This window comes from Mixophyes fleayi, chromosome 2 (assembly GCF_038048845.1).
Source record: "Mixophyes fleayi isolate aMixFle1 chromosome 2, aMixFle1.hap1, whole genome shotgun sequence".
NCBI lineage: Eukaryota > Metazoa > Chordata > Amphibia > Anura > Limnodynastidae > Mixophyes > Mixophyes fleayi.
The window spans coordinates 278,434,082-278,448,406 of NC_134403.1; the positions used below are offsets into that span (position 1 = coordinate 278,434,082).

Consider the following 14,325-nt stretch of genomic DNA (forward strand, 5'->3'; position numbering starts at 1 on the left):
ATGATCAAATAGGCCATTGGTAATATAAGTATGATGAGTCTGGGGTCAACAAAATGACCGCAGTGAAAAGCAAGCCAAAAGAGACGTCATGTGCACAGCAGTGATATGTAATGTCTCTAACAAGATTACATTATCTTCAGGGATCTATTAGGTGGGCTAGTATTATGAAATGTATCATTGTACTCTGCATTTGTGTATCTTTGTATCATAAAATAACTTTTTAATTCAATTACCAAATTTGGGATTGTTTTGTCACCCATTTCTTTGGATCTTAAATTAAAGCTGCCCAACCACCTATCTTTTCTCATATTTAAGTTTGACACTTTAAAATTGCTGGGTAGGAGGGTCCACCCTCTCTCAACCCTTCCCCACAGCCTCAAGAAAGAATGCCTGTATGAAGCAGCCCCCAGGGCTCCAGGAAAGGGAAGGTGCACGTGTACTCTACACTCTCAGGAAAAGACTCTGCACTTCAATGAAAGATGAAAAAACATTACACTGCACATCATTAAACCTACAGGAATAGACCTAACGACTACCTATGTGGTAGGTACAAATCTGCAGTTGTACTACTAAAGCAACTTTTTGCACTTTATAAATGACCTACTCTGTGTGCAATGTTTGTGGCAATAAATTACAACGTACAAAATCCATTGCAAAAATAAATCCAATAACAGCACTAATTGTATCACTGCCTCTTACTTGTCACATATGAGTGTCTGTTTCCCACAGCTACCAAACAAAACAATAATACTCCACAGGATGCTATCCATTGCTTTTTCTTCCAAAGTAAAGCTCACATGTACCTTCTTGTATTGGCAAATATGTATGTTGGGCCTAATATGTTTAATATATTTAGCCTTTAAGGTTGTCCTCTTTTCAGCAATGGTAAATACTTTTGGTTGTGTACTGTATAATTCGTTATGGGGCTTAGAATACTAATGAAGTTCAGACTCTTGATCGCTAGTCCAAAAATAAACTTTGGGAGGCAGTAGCTGAATGTAAACTGATTATTTTCAGATGTGAGCTTGCTAGACAGTCCGGTTTGCTTTCTCTCTTTTTCTACTGCAGCCATCACCTGAAAAAGTGTTTTTTGCAGATGAAACAGAGGGAGTCTGTTCCTGTTTATTCTGGCATATGGTGTTGTACTCGCACATCAAAGCTGCATGCTACGTGCAACATGAGAGCACTCTATGGATTTGCTGGAGTGGAAAACACGAGAAGACGCTTAGACCATCATACTGTGTTTTAGGAAGTGGAGAAGGCCTGGGAATTTTCACTCACCAATAGATACAGTACATTTTCTTTCTGCTGTATAAGCTGCATTTACACTTCTGATTGCTGCATTGGTTCAGTTTTTTTTTTATAAAAGTAGCTGTACTTTGCCCCACTGAATGAAATCAATAAAAAACATTTACTTTTTATGATGTTTGCTTGGTACTCTTTATGACGTTTTCTTGTGTTGTCTTCTCCCATGTTAATGTTCTAAATTAATTTGGCCAAACAGGTCAGAACAACATCTGTAGGAGTATATTAATGTAAAAATATATTTTGTTGGGAAATCAGCTATCATTCGTTTATATGTTGTTAGCATATTTCCAATAAAATAAGGTGTGTTCCTAAATTCACAGAAGACCCACAGCATTATAATAGTGTACATCTGATTTCCCCACTTGCTTACTATTGCAATAACCTGAGCTGAATTGGTTAATGATGTCTTTAAAGGTCCTTGTCTGCTGGTGTAAAAATACATGCTTTTATTAGTTTTAATGGTTATTGGAATGGAACCCATTGGTCTCAAATGGCCCCATACCCACTAGTATTTGTACTTGTTTATAGGAGTGTTTGCATCACTGCTCAGCTTTTCCAATGCTGTCTACTTTATTTACTTATGTGTCCTCAGTGTACACCATACTTGCCAACTCTCCCGGGCGAGTGTGGCAATCTCCCGAATTCTGCCCACTTCAATAGGAAGTACCCCGCAGAATTAGATCCCAAACGCTGCGATTCCCGGTGATTCGCGGCGTTTGGCCCCCCCGCTGTCAAATGATGCGTTTGCGTCATGACGACACAGGGGGCGGGGCCGGAATTACGCAATTTTGGCTGCCCCACGCCCACCTGCACTGGCTGGCTCCCGGAAGAGAGCTGAAGAAAGTCGGTAAGTATGGTGTACACACTTAGGGTAAATGTATTAAACAGCGCCTTTAGCAACTCGTAGATATTCTGCAAGTTTGACAGCTAAATTTAAAACGGCAATGTGTTTAAAGGCAAGATTTGCCTTTAAACTAGATATGTTCACTGACCCCCGTGTTCTGGTTTTGGTTTTGGATCTGTATTAACTTCGTGTTTTGGTTGTGGCAAAACTGCCCTCGTGTGTTTTAGTTTTGGTTTTGAATCTGTATTTTTGAAAAAATAGCTAAAATCCCATAATTTTGCTAGTTTTTTGTTCCTACATTATTAACCTCAATCAGGGACGCCATCAGAAATCGTGGGGCCCAGTACAAATGAAGCAAGCAGGGCCCCCCGATGACACCCCCCCCTCCGATGAACCAGGGCCGTCTTTCTGACTGGGCATGGTGGGCATAATATAATATAATATATATATATATATATATACACTCACTAAATATTGGCATTGTCCCTACTAGAATCACAACATTTCACAGACTCTCCTGCTCTCTCCTACCTGTTCTTCTCACTTTGACCACCTGTGCCCAGGGCCATCTTTTCCATTGGGCACGATGGGCAGGTGCCCGGGGACCCCACGGGCAAGGGGGCCCCATAGGCAGGGCTCTTAATTAGAATAAATAATCCTGCAAAAGAAAAAACCTTCAAAAAAACCTTCAAGGGTCACTGAGCAAGTACATCTATTTATCTCTATCTCTATATATCTATATCTATATCTATATCTATATCTATATCTATATCTGTATCTCTATACATCTATATTTATAAATATATAAAAGGGCCCCAGTGCTTTGCCCGGGGGCCCGTAATGTTGTTAAGATGGCCCTGCCTGTGGCTGCAGGTTTCTTTAGTTGCAGCTTGGCTGGATCCTGGAATGTTGGGGGCCCTATTTGGAAAAAAAAATGGGTACATTTAGAAAATTACAGCCAGCCCCAGCGTTAAATCAATAGCACCCGCGATTAATACTTAGGCCTTCCTCCAACCTCAACATTAAAATAATAGTATTCACATTTAATAAATAAACCTATTTCCCTCCCTACAAACAGCCCTAGCAATAAATTAATAGTATTTACATTTCAGAAATATAACTATCACTGGCATTAAATAATTCCTAGTCACAGGCAGGGCCATCTACCTCTCTTTCTCATCCCTTCTTCCCTTCTCCCCCTTCCTCGACTCCGTCTCCGTTTCTCCTGTCTCTACATCTCATCCATGTGTCTGTCTGTCTTCCCCTCCCTTTAGATTGTTCGCTCCTTTGAGCAGGGCTCTCCTACCTTCTGTTTCCATCACATTTAACTGCGCTCTCCAGCTAATCAGCTCACCTCCTCTCAGTCCCTCTGCCCTCTGTCTCCTCTCGCTTCTCTCTGCTCCCCTCAGTGACTCTCAACCTGTCATCCGTGCCCACCCTCTTGGGCCATAGTTACCTGCCTATACTCACTTTTCCCCTCCCTCCCTCACTTTCATGCTGTGCCTGAGCCCCCAGAGTTATAGTGCTTACTGTTACTTGTACTGTGCTGTTTCACCTTGTACTGTGCCATTGTTTGTCCTTGTACGGTGCTACGGATACTTTGTGGTGCCCTATAAATAAAAATTAATAATAATAATAATAATAATTTAATAAAGAGACCTCATTCTCCCCCCACATTCAGTAGCCCCCAAACCACCCCATCTTAAATGAATAGTCTGCACTATAAAATTGCCCAACCATTACCCCACAAACAAACTTGCACCCATTAATTAGCCACCAAGTACCTCACACTACATTGCCACAAGCCCCCTGTTCCATCACACACACATTACTGTGCCCCTTTATCACCATGTTGTGCCCCCTTATGATCACACTGCACCATCCATGCTGCTTTTCCCCCTTCACCTGGACCACCATTATCACACTGTGCCATCCTGCCCCCCCTTTCCATCTCTGTGCCATCCTGCCCCACCTCTCCATCACTCGGTGACTTTCTGCTGCCTCCCCCCTTTTTTTCCTCATAATGTGCCACTCTACCCAATTTTTTCTCACACTGTGCCTCTTCCCTCCTTTTTCCTCATACCGTGCTTCTCTCTCCACCCTTTTTCCTCATACTGTGCCTCTCTCACCCCCCTTTTTCCTCATACTATGCCTCTCTCCCCCCTTTTTCCTCATACTGTGCCTCTCTCCCCCCTTTTTCCTCATACTGTGCCTCTCTTCCCCCCTTTTTCCTCATACTGTGCCTCTCTCCCCAATTTTTTCTCACACTGTGCTTCTCCCCCCCTTTTTCCTCATACTATGCCTCTCCCCACCTTTTTCTTTATACTGTCTGTGCCTCTCCCCCCTTTTTCTCTATAATGTCTGTGCCTCTCCCCCCTTTTTCTTCATAATGTCTGTGCCTCTCCCCCCTTTTTCCTCATATTGTCTGTGCCTCCCCCCTTTTTCCTCATACTGTCTGTGCCCCCCTTTTTCCTCATAATCTCTGTGCCTCTCCCCTCCTTTTTCCTCATACTGTCTATGCCTCTACCCCCCACTTTTTCTTCATACTGTCTGTGCCTCTCCCCCTTTCTCTTCATACTGTCTGTGCCTCTACCCCCTTTTTCCTCATATTGCCTGTACCTCTCCCCCCCACTTTTTCTTAGTACTGACTATGCCTCTCCCCCCTTTTTCTTCATACAGTCTGTGCCTCTCTCCCCCTTTTTCTTTATACTGTCTGTGCCTCTCCCCTCCTTTTTCCTCATACTGTCTGTGCCTCTCCCCCCTACTTTTTCCTCATGGTGTGCCTTTCTCCCTTTTTTTACTTAACTTTATATTAGCTTTTTTCCTCTCTTCTCTTCTCTTTTCTTCTGTCTTCTTGCTTCTTAATTGTTCCTCCCTGCACAGTTCCTCACTGAGTGTCAGGCGTGACTTGATGACGTCACGCCTGACATTCAGTGTAAATAGTGCAGAGAGGAAGGAGGAGGGACGCCGACGTTGCAATCAAGAGAGTATTTATGTGTTTTTTTTTTTCTCTACCCTGCTCCCACCAACAACGAACTACCGAGGCCCCGAACACCAGCCCCCCACCCCCCACGCAAAAACATCAAAACAAAAGCAAAAAATAAAAATGGACAAAATAAAAAAAAGCTAAAAAAAAAAAGTGGGCAGTGAGGGTCCTGCTGGTGAGCCCGGACACGGTACAAGAGTACCTCACCCTGTACCCCACTGATGGCGACCCTGACCTCAACAACACTAATTTCAAGTCATTTGCAGTCAATTTTGACCACCTCATAGGTCACAATATTATTTTCATACACTTTCAAACAATGACTGCAGCAGTTCTTGCCAGTGATAAGAAGGCCATTGTCATGCCTAGGCATAAGACCCAAAAAAATCCACCTCTTATGTGTGAAATTATTTTTACCCAAATTCTGACAACAGTTGTCTAGCCATTTGTAGCATTGTAAAGCCACAGTCAGTAGAGGTAGGGACCATAACCATCTAGGATATTCTTCCATGTTACGCCATTTGAAGCGAGTTCATAGAAAGCTCTTGGGAATATCAGAAACTTATGCTAAAAAAATAACAACAAGCAGTCCAGCATCAGCTACCTCCCTTTTCTCATTTAGATCCTAGCACCTGCAGTCTACACCCCCAACACCATCATCATCAATATCCTCACAAGTGATCGGAGTTAGTCCTGCATCCATGTTGCTAATGCGAGATGACTCCTCCCCTATCCAGGACTCCTCAAAAGAATCCTTGAGCGATAGGCCCACTGCTGCTGGGGGTAGATCTTCAACACAGAAGCAGACCAAGAGGAAGACTACTAGTAGTTTACAAAAATTGACTGTTAAACAATCCTTAGTAAGTATGAAAGCTGTCACCCAGTCGCAAAGCAGATCACAGGCGCCATGGCGACTATGCTAGTATTATATCTGCGTCCAATATCCATATGCAGTTGGTTTTAGACAACTAGCTGAGGTCTTATGTCCCCGTTACCAAATTCTATCACAACACCATTTTACTAGAAAAGCTATTCTACACCTCTACCAGAAGGTTCGTAAAAATGTAATTATTTGGCTACAAAATGCCATTCTACCCACTGTACACTTAACCACAGATATGTGGACAAGCGGAACTGGGCAAACTAAAGAGTATGTGACAGCCCACTGGTAATTCACCTTCATCAGCAGGAACAGCAGAAGCATGTACCCAAGTACGTCACATTTTTCAGAGACAGGCTGCTTTGTGTATCATCTGCTTCACTAAGAGGCATATTATTATTATTATTATTATTAGTATTATTTTTATTATTGTAGATTTGTAAGTCACCACAGTGGTCCACAGCGCCGTACAGTAGGGAAGACAAGGACATACATAAAACAAGACATACGTAAAACAAGAACAGACAAGACAGACAAAATGAATGGAGACATGAAAACAAAAGGTATGGAGGACCTTGCTCATTAGAGAGCTTACATTCTAAAGGGAAGAGGGCACAGCAGAAACAAGAGGAGCGAGTGTGGCTCAGAGTGAAGATTGGGATAGTTGTAAGGGTGCATTAGTGTGAATAGTGTTATCGAGGATAAGGTCACCTCTAAAAAAGAGATGGGTTTTCAAAGAGCAGCTAAAGATTTGAAGGCTGTGAGAAAGTTTGATTGAGTGTGGTAGGGAATTCCAAAAGTGGAGAGCAGCACGGGAGAAGTCTTGAAGGCGGTAGTGAGAGGTGGTTATCAGAGACGAGACAAGACACAGGTCAGAGGTAATACCACTGACAACCTGTTTGAAAAACTAAAGGATGTCATTGCAACATGGCTTATCCTGCTTGGACTCTCCTGAGGATATGTCATTTCTGATAATGCCACCACTATTGTGAAAGCATCACAGCTGGGTGAATTCCATCACAATCCCTGTTTTGCTCACACAATAAACTTGGTGGTGCAGAGCTCTTTAAAAAACTGACTGGGAAGTGCAGGAGATGCTGTCTGTGGTCCGTAAAATGTCATGACATTTCCAGCATTCGGCAACAGCATCTAGAAGATTGCAGCAGCTACAAGAGCAAATTAATTTGCATTGCCACTAACTGAAGCAAGAGGTGGTGACAAGAGAGAATTCCACCCTGTATATTCTTCTGCGGATGGAGGAACAGTGAAAGCCATCCACGCTTAATTAGACTTTTGGAAAAGCAGCTTGAGAAACTGAAGCAAACAACCAATTACGCTAAGTATGTCAGACTTTAGATCAAGAACTTTATTCGCTTCGCCAGGATCCAACAGTTATCAAAATCTTGAAATTAGATCACTACATTTTGGCGACTGTGCTTAATCCTCGCTTTAAGTGCTATGTCTTCTCTTTGTTTCCAACTGACACAGCAAAAAAGGGAATTTGAAGACCCATGTACCAACTCACTTTGCACTACCTAAGCTGCCCACCCTCCAGTGTGTACTCGGAAAGAGTTTTCAGCACAGCCGGGAACCTTGTCAGTGATCGGCTTAGGAGGCTACTTCCTTAAAAGGTGGAAAAGATGATGTTCATAAAAATGAACTTCAAGTTCCACGAGGAAGGCCTTTCCCGCCAATTACATCAAAACACTGAGACTTCTGTAATGATGGATTCCAGCGGTGATGAATTAATGTGTGAGGATGATGTGCAAACTGATGAGGGTGAGGATGAGGCTGAGGATGATGACAACATTGTCAGGATTCACTAGGATGATTGGGATCCTTCTGTTCTGCCTGGGATTGATGGTACTTCACCCAGAGGCGTGGAATCTAACAAAGTGGAATGTTTTCACCAAAGGTTCCCGCAAGGGAATTTGGGCTTGGCAGCTTCCACCCTGCAGGTTGCGGCCCTCAAGGGGAATTCCCAGTGAGCAGCGACAGTGAACCAAGTACAGAGGAGAATGTAGTCAATAGATAGCCACAAATGAGTAGGAGAACTGAGTGATAGTCAGTGATAGTCCACAGAGAGATAATAGGTGATTTGTAGCAACACACTTGGAGAGAAGGTATCGATGATCTGCAGTAGTTATCACTGACGAGTGGAGCAGGTAATAGGTGATTTCGCAGCAGAACACTTGGAGCGAAGGTATCGATGATCTGCAGTAGTTATCACTGACGAGTGGAGCAGGTAATATGTGATTTGCAGCAGCACACTTGGAGAGATGACAGCAATGATCTGCAGGAGTAACGACTAACGAGTGGAGCAGGTAATAGGTGATTGCAGCAGCACTCTTGGAGAGAGAGTTGCAGCAATACACTTAAAGAGATGGTAGCGATGATCTGCAGTAGTTACCACTAATGAGTGGAGCAGGTAGTAGGTGAGTTGCAGCATTACACTTGGAGAGATGGAAGCGATGATCTTCAGTAGTTTCCACTAACGAGTGGAGCAAGTAGGAGGTGAGTTGCAGCAATATACTTAGAGAGATGACAGTGATGATCTGCAGTAGTTACCACTAATGAGTGGAGCAGGTAATAGGTGATTGCAGCTGCACGCTTAGAGAGAAACGACAGCGATGATCTGCAGGAGTTACCACTAACAAGTGGAGCAGGTAATAGGTGATTGCAGCAGCAGAGTGCATGTGCTGCTTCCAGGCCAGGAGTCTGACTAGAAGAACCAGCACTGAGAGGTGCTGGGAGGAGCCTTATAAACGAGAGGTCACCAATGGATGAGCGGGACAGGTGAACACAGGTGAGCTGATTACCTGCACATGTGCAGAGCTGATTGCTGGCCTGACAGCCGGGGAAGAAGCAGGGAATAAGGAATGAATAATACTCAGGTTACCGGGTGGCAGCCATGGGTGAGCGGCGTGTGACAAACATCTTGCCACAGTAGAGTTCATTAACAGCACTGTTACCTTAGGTGCCTTAAGCCCATTGTTAGCTTGTTTTTTGGAGGCCCAAACAAACCAAGCACATCAGATTCAAAAGTTGCACTCCTTGTCGCTGAAGTGCTTGTTTGTTAAAGAGTGCATGTCCTTTTTAAGATCCAACATAAGGGTGGGTGGGAGGTCCCAAGGACAATTCCATCTTGCACCACTTTTCCTTTCAGCTACTGCTGTGTGCCAATGTTACCTACATGTACTCTATACTGTTGTGTGCTTAGCAGAAATCTTAGACACCCATTGATGATGCAGATGACTTAGCACAACATTTTGACATCTGGCTTTATCTACTGTAAAAGAATTGACCAGAATTAGTGACACCTCTGCAGTAACTTCACCTGATCCTACTATCATCTATCAACATCCAAACAATGGGGGAGGATTATTATTTATTTTTTTTGAACGGTATAAAGACAACAGTTTTATTAGCAAAGAACAGCGTTGCTTGCAGAAGTAATGTAAGCATGGATGTCTAAATAGACGTGTATATGTATTACCTCCCACTTTGCTGCTGTTTCATCAAATGTTTGTAATCTGCACTTTATGTCAAATGTACCTAACTATATTATAATTTTGTGGGAATTGGGGCTGATTCGAAGCTCAGTGATAAACTTGCTTTTTGCTTTGAATTACAATGGCTCTTTTTAGTGCATTGTCTGGCACCCTGGATTGGTCTGGGTAGGATAAAAGCACGCATCCCGGGGGGTCAGTGCTCGTTGCCATGTATTAGCTGTAGAATTACCACAGTTATCACAGTTAAGAAACGGGTGGAGCTATCAAATGAACCATAACTGGGTTCATGATTCAAGGACAATTCCATCTTGCACCATTTTTCTTTTCTGCCACTGCTGAGTGCCAATGTTTCCTAGATGTGCAAGGAACTGCTATGTATTTCAGTCATTGCTCTGTCACTTAGCATACAGCCAGGTCGCTGCAGTCTTTGTTTGAAAGTGTATGAAAATAGTATTGTGACCTGTGAGATGGTCAAAATTGACTGCAAATGACTTGAAATTAGTGTTATTAAGGTTAATAATAATGTAGGCGGGAAAAAAAGCAAAATTATGTGATTTTAGAAAAAAAAAAAAGGGATTTTAGAAACAAATAGGGATCCAAAACAAAAACCACAACTAAAACACCCAAGGGCAGTTTTGACAAAACCAAAACCAAAACATGAAGTTAATCCAGATCCAAAACCAAAACCAGAACACAGGGGTCAGTGAGCATCTCTAGTAGTTAGATTCATCAGATTCAGGCCTCTGTCTATTAGCAAGGCATACATGCTCCAGGAGTATATCAAATTCCTCTCGAATATGATATTTCCACTCAAACTTACTGCAGGATTATCTGGGCTCTATTGCAATCCTCTGCTCCCACCACTAAATTAAAATTCCATTTTTAGGGGCAGTACTTCTGCTTACCCCCTGATGGGCACATCCCACTCACAGTATTTAGCCTAAAGTAGTTACACACTCCCCCTAGTAGTATAAGTACATTCAGTCAAACCCTGGATGTCTATTGATGTAATCTCTCCAAGGCACTGCTCACACAGCATAAAACAAGTGCAATTTAAATTGCGTATATTACACAGTTATAAATATGTTGAAATAAAGCTTATCATCACAATAGAAGCCATAAAACCAATATAAAAGTGCAATTGTACTGTTCTCAGTATTTCACCTTTCTCACAAATAAAACTACTAAATTAGGACACCCTCTTACCACATAATAGTCCCAAATATAAAACACACTGAAAGAACTACATATAGGACTTGTCTGGATCTTCAGCTCTAATATCTACATATATCTAATATCTATCTTTCAGTAGGTCCCGTCTTCATTTTCTTCCTGCAACAGATTTTTAGTGGGCATTGCAATCCTGCTTAACCGGGAAAGAGTACCATCTTCGTCTTAGATTCAGCCACTAGAACACTTTTATCTACTTACATCTTCCACTTTTTGGACAGAGAGTAATCAGAGCATATCAAAATATTATAGAACTGTCTGTGTACTCAGCCCATATAACACATTGTTATTATTATGGATTGAAAGAGAATTTAGTGGTAGCTCACAGTAAGTGACAGTGAAGATATAGAACATATCCCATTTATTACTTTTCAAAAGTATGAACTGAAAACCATTTGGCAAATTAGAAAAAGTGGTGAAAGACCCTTTTGCCAGCATTTATGCCATACTTTTAAGTTCCTCACCACTTGTCTTCTTTGTAACTGCTTTATATTTTATTTCCTATAAAAACTTGAGGCAGATGTAAATAAAAAAAACCCTCAAGCATTCCACCTCCATTACTCTAAAAGGCGTAGCAAACGAAAATGGCAAATACAGTAAATATTTATCAAGGAGTGATATATTCCTTTGTAGGTCAAAGGTAAGCTAAGCATCACAGGCATTGGCAAAAAATACATAAAGAAAATTAAATATTTGGAAATTGGATGAAAATAAAACATAATTCTCATGTTGCCAAAATATATTTTACAAGGTAGAGGTTCATTTTATTTTTTAAATGACCAACCTGATATTTCAGCAATAGCTCGTCATAATAACTTTTCACTTATTTTAAACATTCATTTTCACATATTGCTATGTTGTAACATTCAATGGGGGAGAATTCAATTGACAGCTTTACTCATGAGAATAACACGGTCCACTCGCTATTACCGTTACTACGTTAATAGTGCGCATTATTACTGTTAGTACTCTGAGAGCCGCGAGCAGAAATTTGCATTAAGATTACTGTTCTAACGGTAATAGTGTGCAGGCCACATTATTCTCACACGTAAAGCTGTCAATTGAATTCCCCCCAATGAATAGTTTTCTGTATAAGTATTATAATTATTGTATTACAGGGTAATTTTATCTTTAAATAATATCAGAAAATAAACAGAGAATCAGAGAATAATAAACAAAGAAATGGTTCAGTATTTTGAATCTTACTAAAGGGTGAGAAAAATATCACATTGTATTGAGTTTTCCAGCAGAACAGGCATAGGTGTCAAATTCCAGTTAAACAATTTTGGAGTGCTGCCTTTGCTTAGCTATGCCTCTACAGCATACTTACCTACTTTCTTTAGCTCCCTTTCGAGAGACAGCCAGTGGAGGGGGCGTGAGGGGGCGGGGCAGCCAAAATCACGTCATTCATCGGGAATCGCGGTGTTTGGGATATAATTCTGCCCACTTCACTAGGAAGTGGGCACTTCCTAGTGAAGTTTGCAGAATTCGGGAGATTGCCACACTCGCCCGGGAGTCCGGGAGACTCTCGCAAAATGCGGGAGTCTCCCGGACATTCCGGGAGAGTTGGCAAGTATGCTCTACAGGGGTGGATTGAGCATAGGCCTTAGCCTCCTTATGACTTTGTTCTTTTGAATTAGTTTTCTTTTTTTTTATTATTATTATTTTTTTCGCAACCCAGTGCGCGGGAGGAGTGGTTGTGAGGGGGGGAAGAGGGTTTGGCCGGTTAAAGAAACTGGCGGTCAGTGGAAAACTTGTTGCTGAATGGGTTCCCATAATACTGTGCGCTCAGACAGGAAGGATTTACTTTATTTCCTGTCTGTCTGGTCTGAGGATCGATGCAGCAGAACAGTCACTGCACCTAAATGTAAGTGAGGGTGCTGCACATAGAAAACTATAGGGAGGGGGGCAGCATGTACTAAACTATAGGGAGGAGGGCTGCACATGCAAAACTATAAGGAGGGGGGGCTGCACATATAAAACTATAGGGAGGGGGAGGCTACATAAAAAAAACTATAGTGAGGAGGACTGCACATGCAAAACTATAGAGAAGTGGGCTGCACATACAAAACTATAGGGTGGGGGCTGCACATACAAAACGATAGGGAGGAGGAGGCTGCGCATAGAAATCTAAAGGGAGAGAGGCAGCATATACAAAACTTTAGAGAGGGGGTTGCATATAATAACTATAGGGACTAGGGGGCTGTTACAACATGTGAAGGACAGGGGGGCTCCCATAATGTGTGAAGAAAAGGGGGGTCTGCTATAATGTGTGAAGGAAAGGAGGGGGCTGCTATAATGTGTGAAGGAAAGAAGGGGGGCTGCTATAATGTGTGAAGGAAAGGAGGGGGGCTGCTATAATGTGTGAAGGAAAGGAGGGGGCACTGCTATAATGTGTGAGGAAAGGGGGGTATGTTGCTATAATGTGTGAGGAAAGAGGGGGGTATGTTGCTATAATGTGTAAGGGAATGGTGGGTTCTTAATATAATGTGTGATATGAGGGAAGGAAGGGGGCAGTCTCAACAACACTTGGGTGGGAGGTAGGCTATTAATTTAATAGTGGAATTTAGGTGGCTAATTATTTAATGGTTGCTCTTTTATTTTTTGGGTGATGGTGGGGCAATTTAATTTATTGTTGGGCTATTTAACTTAATAATGGGGCCTATTAAATTATGATGGGGTGATGGGACTTTTAATTTAATGCTGGTGTGGTTTGGGGCTATTAATTGAATGTGGGGCTAAGTTTGGGGAGGAGGGTTATTTAGTAAATGTGAATATGAATTATTTAATGCCTGAGATGGTAGTGTGAAATGTTAATATTAATGTAAATGCTATTAATGTTGTGCTGGGGTTGGTTGGAGGGAAATAGGTCTATTTATTAAATGTGGGTGCTATTGATTTAATGCCGGGGCTGGTTGGTGTTTTCTAAATGTCATGTATCCATTATTTTTTTCAAATAGGGCCTCCAGCTTTCCAGGATCCAGACAAGCAGCAACTGAGCTAAAGACACAGGTAGGAGAGACCAGGACAGTTTGCCAGCTGTCCTGAATCTGGTGGGGCAGTCCCAAATTTGGGGACTGTCTGCTAAGCCAGGATTTGGTCCAACAACAAGGACAATTGGGAAGTATGTCCTGCTTCACATTGTACTGCTCATGAAGGCAGAGCACCTAACAGTAGTGCACACAGTTTTGCCTGCATATTTGTCTAAAATGTATCTAAAATGATAACCATCCTGTCTTAAGTGCCCCTGGCCCCCCATAGCCTTATTCCAGCTCTGGTGATACTTTGGTGGTTCTTGCATTGATTCCATTGCCTGCCTTCTACCTTGCACTGATCACATTCTCAGATTACTTTGTTGAACATATGGCCAGCCCGCATTACACTGGCAATATCATTAATCATGCCTCCTTTGCACTTACTAGATCACCAGCAAATCCTTGGAATAGATCTCCCCTTCACTTATGCCATTGTCTGCCAACCCTCCCTGCACTGTTAATTCAAACCATCCCCAATCACTAGGCACATTTAGGCTCATACAAAATTGTTACAAAAGAAGTGTTTTCTT

General features: G+C 42.2%; 1 long non-coding RNA gene across 1 annotated transcript; it reads left to right on the forward strand.

Moving 5' to 3' along the window:
• The first annotated feature begins 380 nt into the window (after positions 1-380).
• On the forward strand, positions 381-1,419 carry LOC142140395 (uncharacterized). Its single transcript, XR_012688448.1, has 2 exons — positions 381-543; positions 1,069-1,419. It is a non-coding gene; the product is annotated as an uncharacterized LOC142140395 (long non-coding RNA).
• The last annotated feature ends 12,906 nt before the right edge of the window (positions 1,420-14,325 follow it).